Source organism: Rhipicephalus microplus, chromosome 1, assembly GCF_043290135.1.
Source record: "Rhipicephalus microplus isolate Deutch F79 chromosome 1, USDA_Rmic, whole genome shotgun sequence".
Lineage (NCBI taxonomy): Eukaryota > Metazoa > Arthropoda > Arachnida > Ixodida > Ixodidae > Rhipicephalus > Rhipicephalus microplus.
Window position 1 is genome coordinate 216,359,281 of NC_134700.1, and position 14,635 is coordinate 216,373,915.

Sequence of the window (14,635 nt, forward strand, 5' to 3'; positions counted from 1 at the left end):
ACGGCGGTGGTCGATAGACCCCTTACATCACTCTAGAGATGAAGGCCGGCTCTTTAGTGCTATGTGCTCGTCGTTGGGCCGCTGTACGAGCAGAGCAACCATATCAGTTCTCTGTCTATACTGAATCCTTTCCAAGTGTCGTGGCTATGATGAATAAATGTTATGATAGAAAAAATTGACCCCGTATCTGGATGTTTATCTGCAAATGTCGACGAAAGACGATAGTCTCGCGTGCGAAGAGCGTGAAGAAAACATTTATTTGGTGTTCTGAGCAAGAAACGCAATGAATGGTATTCTGGAGACGCAGCGTTAGAGTGGAAGGGAACGAGCGCATCAACTCACGTCATGGATGGATCAATTGATATGGCTGTAGCCTTTAGATCGGGCGGTGGCTAACGCCACCAAGCCGTAATACTTATTGAACCAAAACCAAGATTTATATTTACGTCTCATGTCTCACGTCACGCGTGAGACATGAGCGCCATCTGGCAGTTTTCTCGGAAAATAAAGCTCGTGGATTTGAGACGGGTGTGCGCGCCCGTCTTAAAGGTGATAGGGTGTAGAACGCAAGGCGACAGGTAGGTGCCATTACCTTCTCGTCTTAGCAAAGCGTTGGAAATGCATGCCTTCTCGTGCAAGCGTTGCATGTTCAGCGCAGCGTGATATACGCTACTGTCCTTAAAATTACTTATGTAAGCCTTTTCTAGTTAAAGACCCACATGCAGAATATATACGTGTTGTTATGGTGCCCGAGACATGCGCAATAATTGCTTTTTAATTGACAATTGCACAAGTATGAACGCTCAATCTTGAGCAACATTGGTGGGGGCTGCGGACGGGGTCGGCCGTTTCAAGTACCCGGTGTCGTTAAGAATGACCAAACAGACAAAGGGACTGACAGACAGACAGACCAAAATTTTTGCGTCGAAGGACCCCAAGAAAGGCTAGCGTCTTCAAAAAACTGGATAGCTAAGTGGTTACGACGCCCGCATTCGAATTGTGAATAGGCGGTGCCGAATCCCGCCTCGCCAAGAATTTCTTAATCTTTCCTTGTGTCTCATTTTCTAGCTCTTTCTTACTTGTTCTCTCGCCCATTGAAGTTATTGCATCCCTCACCGGACAAATCAGTACACGTGTTCTGAAAGTGAAGCAGAAAAAAGAAGACGATGAAGAGAGCGTGTAATGGTTCATAATTATGAAAAAAAAATTTCTACGACAGATGGCGAACCTCGTGCATAGAAGCTCTGCTTTACAAAATGAACTGTGCCTTTCGCGCACGGTCCTTGTCGGCGTCGCACAGTTTCCTGCGCCTCCGGCGGGTGCCTTGAGATGAAAAGCAGGATGCAGCGTAGTCACGCGCCTGACGTGCATGGTCGGCCATCTGCGGCCTCTTCTGCATTGGTGTGCTGCGCGCGCGTGTTGAATACCGTGGGACGTTTAGAAACGTAAGGCTGCTCCAGCTGCCGTTCCATGGGAGACGTAACGCGTTACCGTTACAGTTTCATCGATTCTGAACGGAACGGGGGCGTTCCTCCGGAAAAGGAAATAGTTCCTGGAACGTCGGTCCGTAAAACACTGGTGCTGTCTACTTCGCAAACCTATCACAACTACAGTATCAACGAGTGACGGTCGAGAAAACGTGGTGCAGATAACATCACATTGTTAGAAAACTAAAAGCAATAAAATGCCGTATATGGTCTTCGAACGTGTGTAATTTTGTAATTTAATGTGAAATCGTAATACTACATACGGCGACAGTGTATAGACACGTAACAAACAGAAGCTGAACTAAGGAATATAAATTCGGTAGAGTTAAATACGCACGAACATTTCGCACGCACGAGGACAGAAGAGGAGGCGTCGCACGGTGTATATATACAGCGATAACACTAATACGCTTACTGGTGCGTTGTACTCCAATACATGCACCAGGAAACATCTTGCCCGCATATATCTGTGTCGGCGTCATTAATTCACGGGGCGGGCCCATTTGCCCGGCTCTCGCCGTTATCGCGGAGCAGCCTCGCCCCATACGCTCAAAGCAACAAAGTCACGGCCCCCCTTCAGTCTTTCCATCAGTTCCTCGCAGATGTGTGGTAGTCGTTCGTGTCGTATCCCTTCATTATTTATGCTCTGACGATGTCGCGTGCTGTCAACACGATGTTTCTGCTGTCCATGGGTGAAGTGGAACACTCCGACATTGAATGTTAGACCGGGGATTGAGCACGGCGTAAAAATTGCTCATAACATATAAAAAATGGCAGCATATCCACGGAGTGAATCATGGAGAGTGGGGCGAAGCATCCGTCCGTCCATTCGTTCTTGCTTCCGTCCATCCATGCGTGCGTCTGTGTGACCGTCCGTGCGTTCATCCGCCCGTCCGTGCGTCTGTTCGTGCGTCCATCTGTGCGTCCGTCCCTGTGTCCATGCAGCCATCCGTTGGTCCATCCATGCATCTGTCTGTGTGTCCGTTCGTCCACCTATTCAACACTCCAAGTACCACCATCTCGCATCTTTTCATCATATATTCCTCATATAGAAGCACCGCCATCCAGCGGACATTCCAAGGACTGAACGAGAGAAGGCACACGCACTTTTTCTTACGGCTTGCGCTTCGTGCCTACTTCCCACCTTTAACCACCTCGAATTCATGGTATATACTAGTTCAATGTATTCATGGCACTGCGGCCCAACGCTCGCTAAGCCTTTCTAAAACCAAGGAGGTTACGCCCAGCGAGTATAACGTAGCAACCCTTTCTTGTCAGATAGTGCTTAATGTACATGCCAATGGCTGCTAAAGGGGAATGAGAGACAGGAGAGTTAGTTGTTTAGTTAACGCGCACGCTGCGAATTTTTTATTGTTCAACAACGCACAGAAGAAATCTCCCACCGGCACCACCTTGGAGGTCAAAATGTAAGACTGGTTACACACTACTACTACGACTACGAGGGACGAACGGGTGCTGCTATAAGGAGCTTCGCCCCTAAAAAGTAAATGGCAGTGATAAGCTATCGCAAATCACGCATATTTCATCGTCATCTAATTGTCTTCAAGCGGATGAAACACATTTGCATGTATACACTCTATATGTGGCGCGAAGGCCCGGAGACAACTTATACGACAAGAGCAAGCACTTTATTGCAACATCGTGGCACAAGTATACGTTGGTGCAAAAGCGAAAAGCCAGCCGAGAAACATGTCAGCTTTAAAATTAACCGCAGTCGGGTCACATGATCGCTGGGTAGTCGCAGGTCGTTATCAACGACACGTGGCGCTATCGCACACATGGCATTGCAGATTATTTTACGTACGGGTATCAGCGCCGCCATATTGTGCTGTTAGCATAACCGTTTCGTGTCTTTAACAACTATAAACGAACACTGCTACGATAGACGCATACGCATGAAAATGGCTAGGTTGATGCAGTCGACGCTGCGTGACCTCGTTAGCCCACGTCCCAAATGCGTAACATTTCTGTAACAGCTAACCTAAAATGGCGGCGACCATGTGTAATGTAAAATCGTCCATACGTGGCGTTACAGTAGATCGCAGTAATAAAAGCTCGTTAATTCGAACTCAAAGGGGACTGCAGAATTGGTCGAATTAAGCGTAGTTAAACCCGCGTTCAATGAGAAAAACAGGGTTAATTTTAGGCTATACAATAGGCAGTCTTTTGATTATATAAATAGTGGGGTTATCTCATTTCGTATTCTGAGCTGTTGTCCGTCCCTTTAACGTCACAAGTGCGGTTCTGGGCCCCTTAATTATATAAGCTCGGCGTATCGCACTTTTAAGACAAGCGAGAGATAACAAGGAAATCAAACGGTAGCAAGAAGCCTTGCGGCATCGTTTTGCGCGTCACGTGACATTTCCGACGTCACGTCGTCAGTTGCAAGTACTACGCCATGTAAGAGGAACCGCGGATTCCTGCCGGCTACGGTAACACACTGGCAACCGTCTCAAACCGAGTTCTTGTGTCCTCACCAGTGAGTTGCTCATTTTCTCTTTATTTCCTATTATAGAGTCCTTTCTCGCGTCCACTCTGTTATAATAATTGTAGGGGTTAACGTCCCAAAACCACCTAAGAATAAAAAAGACGCCGTAGTACGTGGAGGGCTTCAGAAATTTCGACCATCCGGGGTTCTTCGACCTTCACCTAAATCTAAACATGCGAGTCTTAAGCGTTCTCGCCTCTATCGAAAATGAGGCAGCCGCGACTAGGATTTGACCCCACGACCTGCGGCTCAGCAGTCGAGTGCCATGACCCTCAGACTACCGTGGTGGGTGCGTCCACTACGTTGCCAAAACAATTACTGTGTCCGTGGCTGTGAAACTATTGCTTTCCGAAAATATGAGTGATGCGGACAGTTCTATCTGATTGTATTCTGCTAATTAGCGATGAAGTGTACCACTCTTGTTGGTAATTCAGACACGCGGACAACGATGGCAAATGCATTGGTCTATTTGCAGCACTATTTAACACTGTTAGCGATGCGCGAAAAAAAAAAAGTAGTGGTGTCATATATATGTCGAATTGGTCGGGCTCGACATTGCAGTTCTCGAAAGAAGGCGTTGACGCTGTTCTAAATAGGACCAGCCAGCAGTCAGTGTCTTTTAAATATTGGATAGTTAATATTAATGCTCTGTAGACGATCAATCAAAGCTCGACGTGTTAGCAGGCGTCAAGGTGACTGTAGATATGGTTGAACAAGCAGTTCGTGGTTGTATTCCACACAGTATTTCACTAGATGGAAGATGTAACAGAGTATTACATAGTCTGTTGTGCTGGCGTACAGTGTCAATTTTTATGAAAGGGAACACGCGAACGCGTGGCCCGCGCGCTCCGCCAGCTGCTTGTAGCGCGTTCAAGCGGGGGCGATAGCAACCACAACCCCTGTTCCCGTCATCTGGTGGCGAGCAAAACAACCGGTAATTGATATCTTGCCGCCGGTTCCATGTCACCTATGACCGTTTGTTTTGCTCGCCACCAGATGACGGGAGCAGGGGTTGTGGTTGCTATCGCCTCCGCTTGAACGCGCTACAAGCAGCTGGCGGAGCGCGCGGGCCACGCGTTCGCGTGTTTCCTTTCATGAAAATTGACACTGCACATAGAGGTTATGGCGCTCGGCTGCTGACCTAAAGGTCGTGGGTTCGACCCCAGTTGAGGTGGTCGCAATGTGATGCAAGTGAAGCGCTGTAGACGTCCGTAAGCTGTGCGATGTCAGTGCACGTTAAAGAACACCAGCTGGTCAAAACTTTTGGAGGGCTTCACTGTGGTGTCTCTCATAATCACATTGCGGTTTTTGGGCTTAAAAGGCCTGATAATATTATAAGAACAATATGTGGATGTATACGTGTCGCAAACTATTGTGAATTGTCGCCTGAAATACTGTTTTAGGGCACACGCTTAGCCACCTCTTTTTAAACCTGATCGCGCGACTATCGCCTGCCTAGTCGATAATCGCCGTATAACAGAGGGCAGCGGCGAAATGCACAAGAATGCGTGCATGCCCACATTAAACAATCCTTTGTAACTTCTGTTTCGGGCTCGTGCGCGTAACGGGCCGGACTTCACCATGGTTTTTCATCCTTGCTGTTTTGTCTTGTTTTTTTTGGCTTGCAGAGGCAGATATATTTTTGCATCAGGAAAGGGATGCGTGAGTCACAGCAAAAAAAAAAAAAAGAGATGCCACGTACAGTGAGAATCGATGATATGCGAATCACGGATGAGAAAGGTTGATATGTCACTTTGAAATCAGCACAACGTTACGAGGTGAAAGTAAATGATGCCGTACATGACTTCTGTGTCATGTTTGGACGTGTCGTTTACCTTCGTCATCTATTCACGTCACTTGAAACTAAATTCGGTATATGCGGAGCTAGCACAAACGGCCACAAGCGCATGCATGAATGGCCCAATACACTCCGACGTAACGTTGACGCAAGTGTACGCTGGGCACAGCAACGTTTGGGTAGCAACGCGAGCACTATATAGTCTGACGCCAGGTGTGACAGGTGCGACCAGCGTTTGTCGGCGCGACCAGGCGGCAACCGGCGCGAAATGCGACGTTGTGCATTTTGCACCCACGACGTTACCCAGACAGCACCGCGTCTGCCTCTCTTCGTGACGGAGGGACGCCCGCCGTGCTCACACGCACATGCGTCTAAGCAACGCAGCGCGCCTGCAAGTGTACGGCAGACAGATTGGCGCCTGGCATCGCATCGCCGCCGTGACGCAACGAAACGAACGCCTGCGCACACGTGCGTCTGGTCCCGTCGAAGTGTATTGATACCTTGAGTGAGGCCTGTAGTCATGTTCTTACACGACGGGCATCTCACGATTATTATGTTTGCACCAGTCATATGCCTTAGTTATACATCCACGTCCCGCTATACCGCAATCGGTATATGTGAAGCTGGCGAAACTACTGCAAGCGCACCTTGAGCGTGGCGTGTAGTCGTGACTTACTTGACATGCATGTCATGATTTATACGTTACGGTCTGTCGCTCGCATTCGCCATGCAGTCATGTCATACCGTACCAGTTTTGCAACATGTCATGCGAACGAAACCACCCCGATAGCTGCGAGGCCATGAAATGTATAAATCACGACTTTCATGACATACGTGCTATGATTTTCATGTTATAACAACTTACTTACACTCGTAATACAGTCACGTTATGCCATACCGAGTTTGGTATCGATACCATTATTTTTGTATCGATACCATTATAGAAACGGCCAGGAGAGCTAAAAGTCGTGTGTGTGTTTAGAATAAGTGGTTAGCGATTTAGAGTACTTGGTACTCTACTATGGGAGAGAACTGAGCCGTCGTTAGCGGCTAGATAGATAGATAAATAGATAGATAGATACGCTCAAAGTCACCGAAGTTCGCTAAGAAATGCTTCGCATTTAAAAGGCTTGTTCCCAGGGTACTTTCTCGGCATATTCTTATGCGCAATAATTTGACTAAGCAATGGAGAACAATTCTTGAGACAAAATGTTGTGCTTTACACCATGATTTTTAGGTTGTTTGGCATATAGCAACGTCTACATTTAGTTTAGGCGTGCCGGGCCTAGCAAAAATTTAGCCCTTCTGAAGAACGTACGAGGGCGCCAGGGGCAGCGGTGGCATCGTGGAGAGGAGGACGAGTGGCGAGGGGTGCTGAAAATGGTTGTTGTATGGGTCGCTCTGACCACGGACGCCATTAGCCAGAATCCAGCCAAGAAAGCTTCGCTGAAAAAAAAACACAAAACAATGTGACACAAAACGAGAAACAAGATAGGTGCAGCGTTGACTAACAACTATGTGCTTTATACCTAGAGGTGGTATTTAAGTGCACCGTGAATATCATATACAAAGTTATAAAAAAAGCAGTTTTTGAGATAGCTTTTCTTTTCGAAAGTCTCAAGGCCTAACTAGATGATGGATGCAGGTAAAGCAATCGGCATCATAAATGTTTTCGCGTTTGGTGCGTGGTTCATGTTTCTTTACCTTTATTATTACAAAAAATTGTAACATTGCTTGGTGTGGTGACACAGGCACGCATTCTCGTTTTATTTTAATTTTCACTGTTATTTTTACTTATTGACCCTCCGCTAGGTAACGACATCGTCTCAGCTGGGGCACGTAAACCACGTAAACTGTATTCTGCTAAACTATAAAGGGCTGTTCGCAATAAACGTTTGCTATTTTCTTAATAAACGCTATTTTCTTAACTCCCGCTGTCATGCTAATGGTAAATTATAACTTTCTACTGAAAGCTTTCTGCCTTTGACGTGATTTCACGGTGCCTCCAGGATCAGCCCGCTATTGACCAAGCAGTGACACGATGCGATGACGTCATCACGTGTAATCACGCGATTTACTGCCAAGTTTAAGGATATGGTATCTTCCGCCATAGGGACGTCACAATGTTGGACAAACTATGACGTTATGAAGTTACGTAATCACATGCTATTTTTTTTTCATCCTCGTGTGACGCCAACGCCGACTGTCACTTTTCGCACATGATGAGGCATCTAAGGTGTTTGCCTTTGCGGCAAAGATGTTACTTCCGAAAATGCGTTGTTGTATAGGTATTCAGGTGTACAGCTGCAGCACGAGCACGCATCTTCTATTACCCGAGGGAGAACTATAGGAGAAGGAAAACAAGGCAGGTTAACCAGTTTAGGACAACCGGTTTGCTACGCTACGCAGGAACAGGGTAGGGAAGATTAAAATATGCAGAGGAAAGATAAACAAAGACAGCATATAACAGAGCATAGTCGATAATTACAGTCCGTTACATTGACATGGTTCGAGACATCATTGTCACAGCCACTTGTCCTAGTCTATTTCCTTTAAAAAACTTCAGTAGTACTTTCATCACCTTCAGCTGAGATGCCTTCTGCGAAACACACAACGCAAGAAACGACAGGAACACAAGACGGAAACACACACAGGACATGATGCGTGTGTTTCCTTCCAGTGTCCCCGCCGTTTATTGCACTGTGTGTTTCAGCATGATCCACCAACGTGCCGAGGTTCGCTCTAGTGTCTTCTCTCGACGTCATGTAAGAATGGCTCCAACAGCTCCTGCAGTACGCTCCAGCGCACCTGGAAAATAGACCGATGTCTCCTATACTGGACCAGCGAACGAGTAACATAAACTGCTAGACACTGGCTTATCGCGTTGAGCACTGATATAGCGTTTACATATTTTGAATGTGTAAATATACATGCACTATAGTCTCTATAAAGTGGCGTTGAACAACCGACCCCCCTTCTCCCCTCTCGCCCCCCCCCCCCCCCAAAATTTTGGCTACGTCGTTGCTGCTTAACGTTTTTGATGACCCAGTCAAGCAGCTGCAGTGACAATTCTTTTTGCACAACTGTTCTCTGCGATCACTGCAACAAATAAAACGTGATCATGAAGGGGAATGAAAAGTGAAGGTATATATGAACCTTAGCTCAAAATGAAGAAAGAGAGAGAGGAGAAAACGAAGTAATCATAAGATAGAAATTAACCAACATTCAGGTTACATACCTGGCCCTGTTTTATAAACCAAAGGCAGGCAAGATCAGGCAAAAACGAAAGATGGAAGTGTTATAGAGAAAACTGGCAATGGCAGAATCCGTAACACGAAACAGAATCAGTTCTCTATATAGAACTATAGTGTAAGGAAAAAGTTCGCTAGCTATCTCCTACCAAGCTCATTGTGCTTTCCGCGCACGTAAGAGCTAAGCTGTTTCTCAGATATACATCGCCGTACTTTTTTCTTTTTATTCGATACTTCCTTCAGTCTTTTTTCAAGCACGAGAAGGCTCGATGCAGAAAGAAACAGAGTCCGACAGGAAGTCATGCCGATCACTTGCGAATGCGAAGTGAGTTGGAGATCGGATACAGTGCCCATACATAGTGGCCGTACACCCACTTCCGCTTGGCAAAGTACTCGGCGCGTCTATTTCTTCGCGCAACGGCACGGAGTTGTGTCTTTCTACGACGCGTTAACATCGCGATGACGGATAAGCGCGATCTTTCCTTCCAAAACAAGGACGGTGAAGAGTAGGTGTCTGCGTGTTCATCAGAACCATCTTAGATATATCAGCAGACGGTATATTTAGTCGGCTCAATGGAATACTTCCTCGTGTGTCAAAACTATTGAAGTGCTGTCTACGTACCTTTTGCACACAGTTCTCATTCACAGCTCTGTCACGCGAAGCTACCACGTCTTCATTGATTTGTATGTGGTGTTTAACGTCCCAAAACTACCATATAAGTATGACAGATGCCGTAGTGGAGGGCTTGGCCGCCGTGGTGGTCTAGTGGCTAAGGTACTCGGCTGTTGACTCGCAGGTAGTGGGATTGAATTCCGGCTGGGGCGGCTGCATTTTCGATGGAGGCGAAAATGCTGTAGGCCCGTGTGCTCAGGTTTGAGTGCACGTTAAAGAATTCCAGGTGGTCAACATTTCCGGAGCCTTCCTCTACGGTGTCTTTCATAATCATCAAATGGTGGTTTGGGGACGTTAAACCCCACATATCAATGAATGAGTGGAAGGCTCCGGAAATTTCGACCAGCTGAGGTTCTTTAACGTGCACCCAAATTTGAGGACACGGGCCTACAGCATTTTCGCCTCCATGGAAAATGCAGCCTCCGCAGCCGGAATTCGATTCCGTGATCTGCGAGTCAGCAGCCGAGTATCTTAGCCACTAGCCCACTATGATGAGGCTACGAGGTGTTATAAATGCAATGTGAAAAGGAGGTAATGAGATTAGACAACATAGCAGTTTTGATGACTAGCGAACTTTCTTGTGTAATAACTCAAAAGTAATAACGATAAAAAAAACAAATTGCAAACATTCGGGAACTTAATTAAGCATGGGGAAAGCCAAGGACAGAGCAAAGTTCCAAGCAAGCCGTACTATGATGATTAACAAAATGTCATTTTAGAATTCTGATAATAGTTGTTGAGCTGACAGTCCCGGAGTGCAAAGATGTAAAACAGTGGGATATTTCGCAACTCATACTTTCTGCGGCCACTTCTTACGATCCATTCATGTTTCGTCACAGCGAGCCGTTTCATAACGCCGTGAAGTGAATATTAATTGGGAGCTCGAGGTCGCTCGCATCCCGTAGCGCAATTTACTGATGCTTGACGCAAATATACACGATTCTACCACAATATATTGAATGCGTTAAGGATACTCCTCCCACTACGCGTATGACATTCATACAGTATTTTTTTTTCTCCCACACCAGTTAAAGCACTGAAGTGACTTTGTGGTAGAGCACCTGCTTTCCACGCAGAAAGCTTGGCTTTGACTCTAACTCGAAGCGAAGATTTTCGCTATTAATTTCATCTGCATCTCGTTCGATTTTTTTCGCCACAGACCACACGCCGATTTTTCACTCGCAACCAATGACGCCCACATCGCAATTTCTGCGAAACGTGTTCTCCCTAGACCACGCCGAGTTCATAAGCGAAACAGTGGTTTTTTTCTCGCCTTCGTTACCCTTCCTAAAAGAACTCCCTCCTCCTCTCCACTTACTTCTTCGCAAAGCACGTGGAATGTCAGAATTAGCGCAGCTCTTGCGTAGTCGCAAACGCAGTAAACGAAGTGACATCAGTTTATTGCGCGCGATGAAGTCATGCAACACAATGCAGCACTGGTGTGCGACTGCATGCCAAGGAAGGTTAAGAGACAATGCGCAAGCATATATCTCTCGTAAATTGGCCAACCGAGAGCTTATTTTATCTTGACGTCACGTGAACAAACAGATGGCGTAACGGAATACGCCGCAAAGGCTGAATATGCCGGGAGAGAATAGCGTGTTCGCTCTTCTTATTTTCAGAGGCCGTTGAGGAGCCCTTTAACGCCGACGCGTTGCGAAGGCGGTTTCCAGCGAAAGCGTTCCGCAGACTCGTGCTGCCGTTAATCTTCGCGACGCTTACGTGAATTCCAAGGCTAGCTCATAAGGCAACAAAACCTACTTAAATTAGAATACGGGAAACTTCGAATGTAACTTGCAGAGAGCATTTTGCGTTCCTGAAGTTTCGCGAATGTTTACTGAATCCACGTTTTTAGCCTTATTTGTCACATACAAGGTTTTTATTTGATGCCAGCGATGGGAATAAAAGTGGGCACTCTATATTTTATTCGGAGGAAAACACGAGAACCGTATGGGTAAAGCGGAATTACATTAGTAATGCTAAAAATACATGAGCTTTCCTTGGCATTGAATTACGTATACAAGCGCCCTAGAACAGCGAGTGCGTTTTACAAGTGGCGCAATATTTGACAGTGACAAAGTTTGACATTCGATACTAGCTGATATCACTTTAGTTCACTAAAGTTCCACCAAAATCAACTTATCGATCTTGGTGGCAAGTTTAGGGTGAGAGGAGGCAAATATTGCAAATGTGTTTGCAATATTGTATGCACTGGTTCAAGTTCAGGCTTGTTTGAGTTTCAGAAAGGGGTTACGAATGTGTCGAATAAACGATTTGCAAAAAAAAAAAAAAAAACAGGAAGCACCTCTTTCGCTAAGTGCTCGAAACCTTGATGTAGTTCTTGTCAATAACTTTCGTGGGCACCGAGGCAATTCCACGTCGCGCATGAAGCTCATGATTGGATAAAATAAGGGATAGTTTGTTATTGAATAAGTGTAGGCGAAACATACAAATCGTTCGTAGGAATTACGACGTATGTCAATAAAGTACGCGTACAACGGCTTCGCAACATTAGGAGTGTGTTTATTGATTGCTGCAATATCTATAACTCACTGTCATACCCTTCAAATCAAATACCCTTCAAATCAAAATCACACATTAGATTAGTAAGGTGTGCGTGTAAGTAGTTTTATGACTGTGTGAACTGCGCGAAGAAAACTATGTATTGGCATGATATTTGAACTGGTTTCAGTGTGCTATTATGTTTTTTTCTTTTCCGTATTGTTAATTTTTGGGTACCCTTCTGTATTATTATTTGATTTTTCGCTGCAGAACTTTGTGATATAGAGTAGCCGAGGCAATAGGCACCTCAACCTCTTCACAGCAAAACAGTTAAAACAGAACAGAACAGAACAGAACACTTAGCGAATATGGGCGGCCTATTATAGGCTAAGCGCTTTTTGAACACCTCGCCTTTGGAGATTGGATCGTCGAACTTCAAGGCTGTGCATGTCTTTGCAGTCATACAATAAGAAGAGCACTGTATTCTTCATAGTTTACTTGTATGCGGATAGCAACCATCACGTACTGGTGGTGTTGGATATTTAATGGGACGACACACAGGAGTCTCTAGGCCCTTTGGATGAATGAGAGGTCAGCAAAGGGCACTTCGCCCTTCGAATGCTCGCCCTCCAAGGGTCGCTGTCGATATAACGATCTATAGGCTTTCTGATAATTCGTAGCTTGCCTGCGCGTATAGTTCGACCCATTGCCCGAATGCGTCGCATTTAGAGAAAACATGAAATATGCAAAGCACGATCAACAGTACAACAGTCCCCTTCACATGCACCGTTTCGTTTATTTCGGCGGTTCGTGGATCGTACAGATAATGCGCTTCTGTACTTGAACCGATTGTTGTGCAGATGCCCTGCGTTTCCCTCGCTTGTTGGTGTTCCCATTAAAGATGCACTGGTACGATATACCATTACAGTAGATGGACGACGAATAACGGTGATTCGACTATTTTTTTTTCGCGTGTGAACAGCGCTTCGTATTGGCAGTGCGCACGCGGGCAAGGCTTATTCGCGTGGTTTATGCGTGTCATGGCGACACCAGGCGCAAGGACGTTCCGCATTGTGGGGAATCTAGCGCTGACCGCTAGGCACTTTAAGGAGGAATTGGGCGCGCAACTTAAAAGTGCTTACACCGGTCGGTACGGATGTCACGAAGATGGCACGTGAATTTTCTGAACCACAACACACGTGCGTTCGGGTCAACGTAAGTCCGATGAGCCCAATAGGGGTGTTGCCATGGCAACGCGCGTTGCGAAACGCGCGTACGTTTTTACTGTTCTCATTGGACGTGATAATGTTTGTTACTTGCTATGTGCTGCGTTCTCAAAGTTGGGAGTAGCAGAGAAATTGTTACCCTTCGATTACTATTTAAATAAATGAGGCTGCAGTGGTTTGAATGGAGAGATCTTGATTGTTTCTTTTAAATGTTAAATACATGCAGCGCCTTTGGAAGTTGCAATGTTAGAAAAAAAAAAGCAGATCCCACGTACAGTGGGAATCGATGATATGCGAAGCACGAATGAGAAATGATGATGTTTCCATTTAAAATCAACACAACGTTACGAGGTGGAGATAAACGATGCCGTACATGACGTCCGTGTCTTGATTATCATGTTTGGATGTGTCGTTTATTTTCGTAATCTATTCACATCACATGGTACCAAATTCAGTAAATGTGGAGCTAGCGGAACGGCCACCAGCACGCTATGAGCGTGGTATGTTGTCATGTTCTTGCATGACACGCGTGTCTGGATTATCATGTTTGCACCAGTCATACATTTCGTCATCCAACGACGTCACGTAACACCAAATTTGGTATAAGTGGAGCTAGCAAAATGGCCGCGAGCGCATCATGAAGGGCCCAATATACTACAATGTAGCACTGACGCACGCGCACGCTGGGCACAGCCACGCTACGTTAGCAAAACGCGAGCACTCTATATTCTGACGCCAGGTGCGACGGGCGCGACCAGCGCCCGTCAGCGTGGCCCGACGGCAACCGGCGCGAAATGCGATATGCTGCATTTTGCGCCGATGCGTTACCCAGACACCACTGCGTCTCCCTCTATTCGTGACGGAGGGACGCTGGACGCGCTGAAACGCGCATGCGTCAAGGCAACGCAGCGCGGCGCGTGACTGCGAGTATATGGCAGGACCGGCTCCCGGCGTGGCAACGCCGGCGTGACGCGACGAAATGAACGCCGGTGAGCACGCGCACCGCGTCACGTCGAAATGTATTGGCGCCTTTACTGGGGCATGTAGTCATGTTCTCACATGACACGCATCTCATGATTATCATGTTTGCACCAGTCACATTCCTTCACCATCCATTGGCGTCACGTAATGCCAAATTTGGCATATGTGAAGCTAGCGAAACGGCCGCGAGCGCATCATGAGCGTAGCA

At 46.4% G+C, this 14,635-nt stretch overlaps 1 long non-coding RNA gene across 2 annotated transcripts in view; it reads right to left on the reverse strand.

Annotated features, from left to right (window-relative positions):
* Positions 1-6,907: 6,907 nt before the first annotated feature.
* LOC142807635 (uncharacterized) overlaps positions 6,908-14,635 on the reverse strand; it is a 28,759-nt gene continuing 21,031 nt past the window's right edge. For both annotated transcript variants that reach the window (XR_012894653.1, XR_012894652.1), the window contains exons 2-3: positions 8,376-8,602; positions 6,908-7,240 (exon numbers count right to left, since the gene is read on the reverse strand). This is a non-coding gene — a long non-coding RNA (uncharacterized LOC142807635). The remainder of the gene's footprint in view (positions 7,241-8,375; positions 8,603-14,635) is intronic.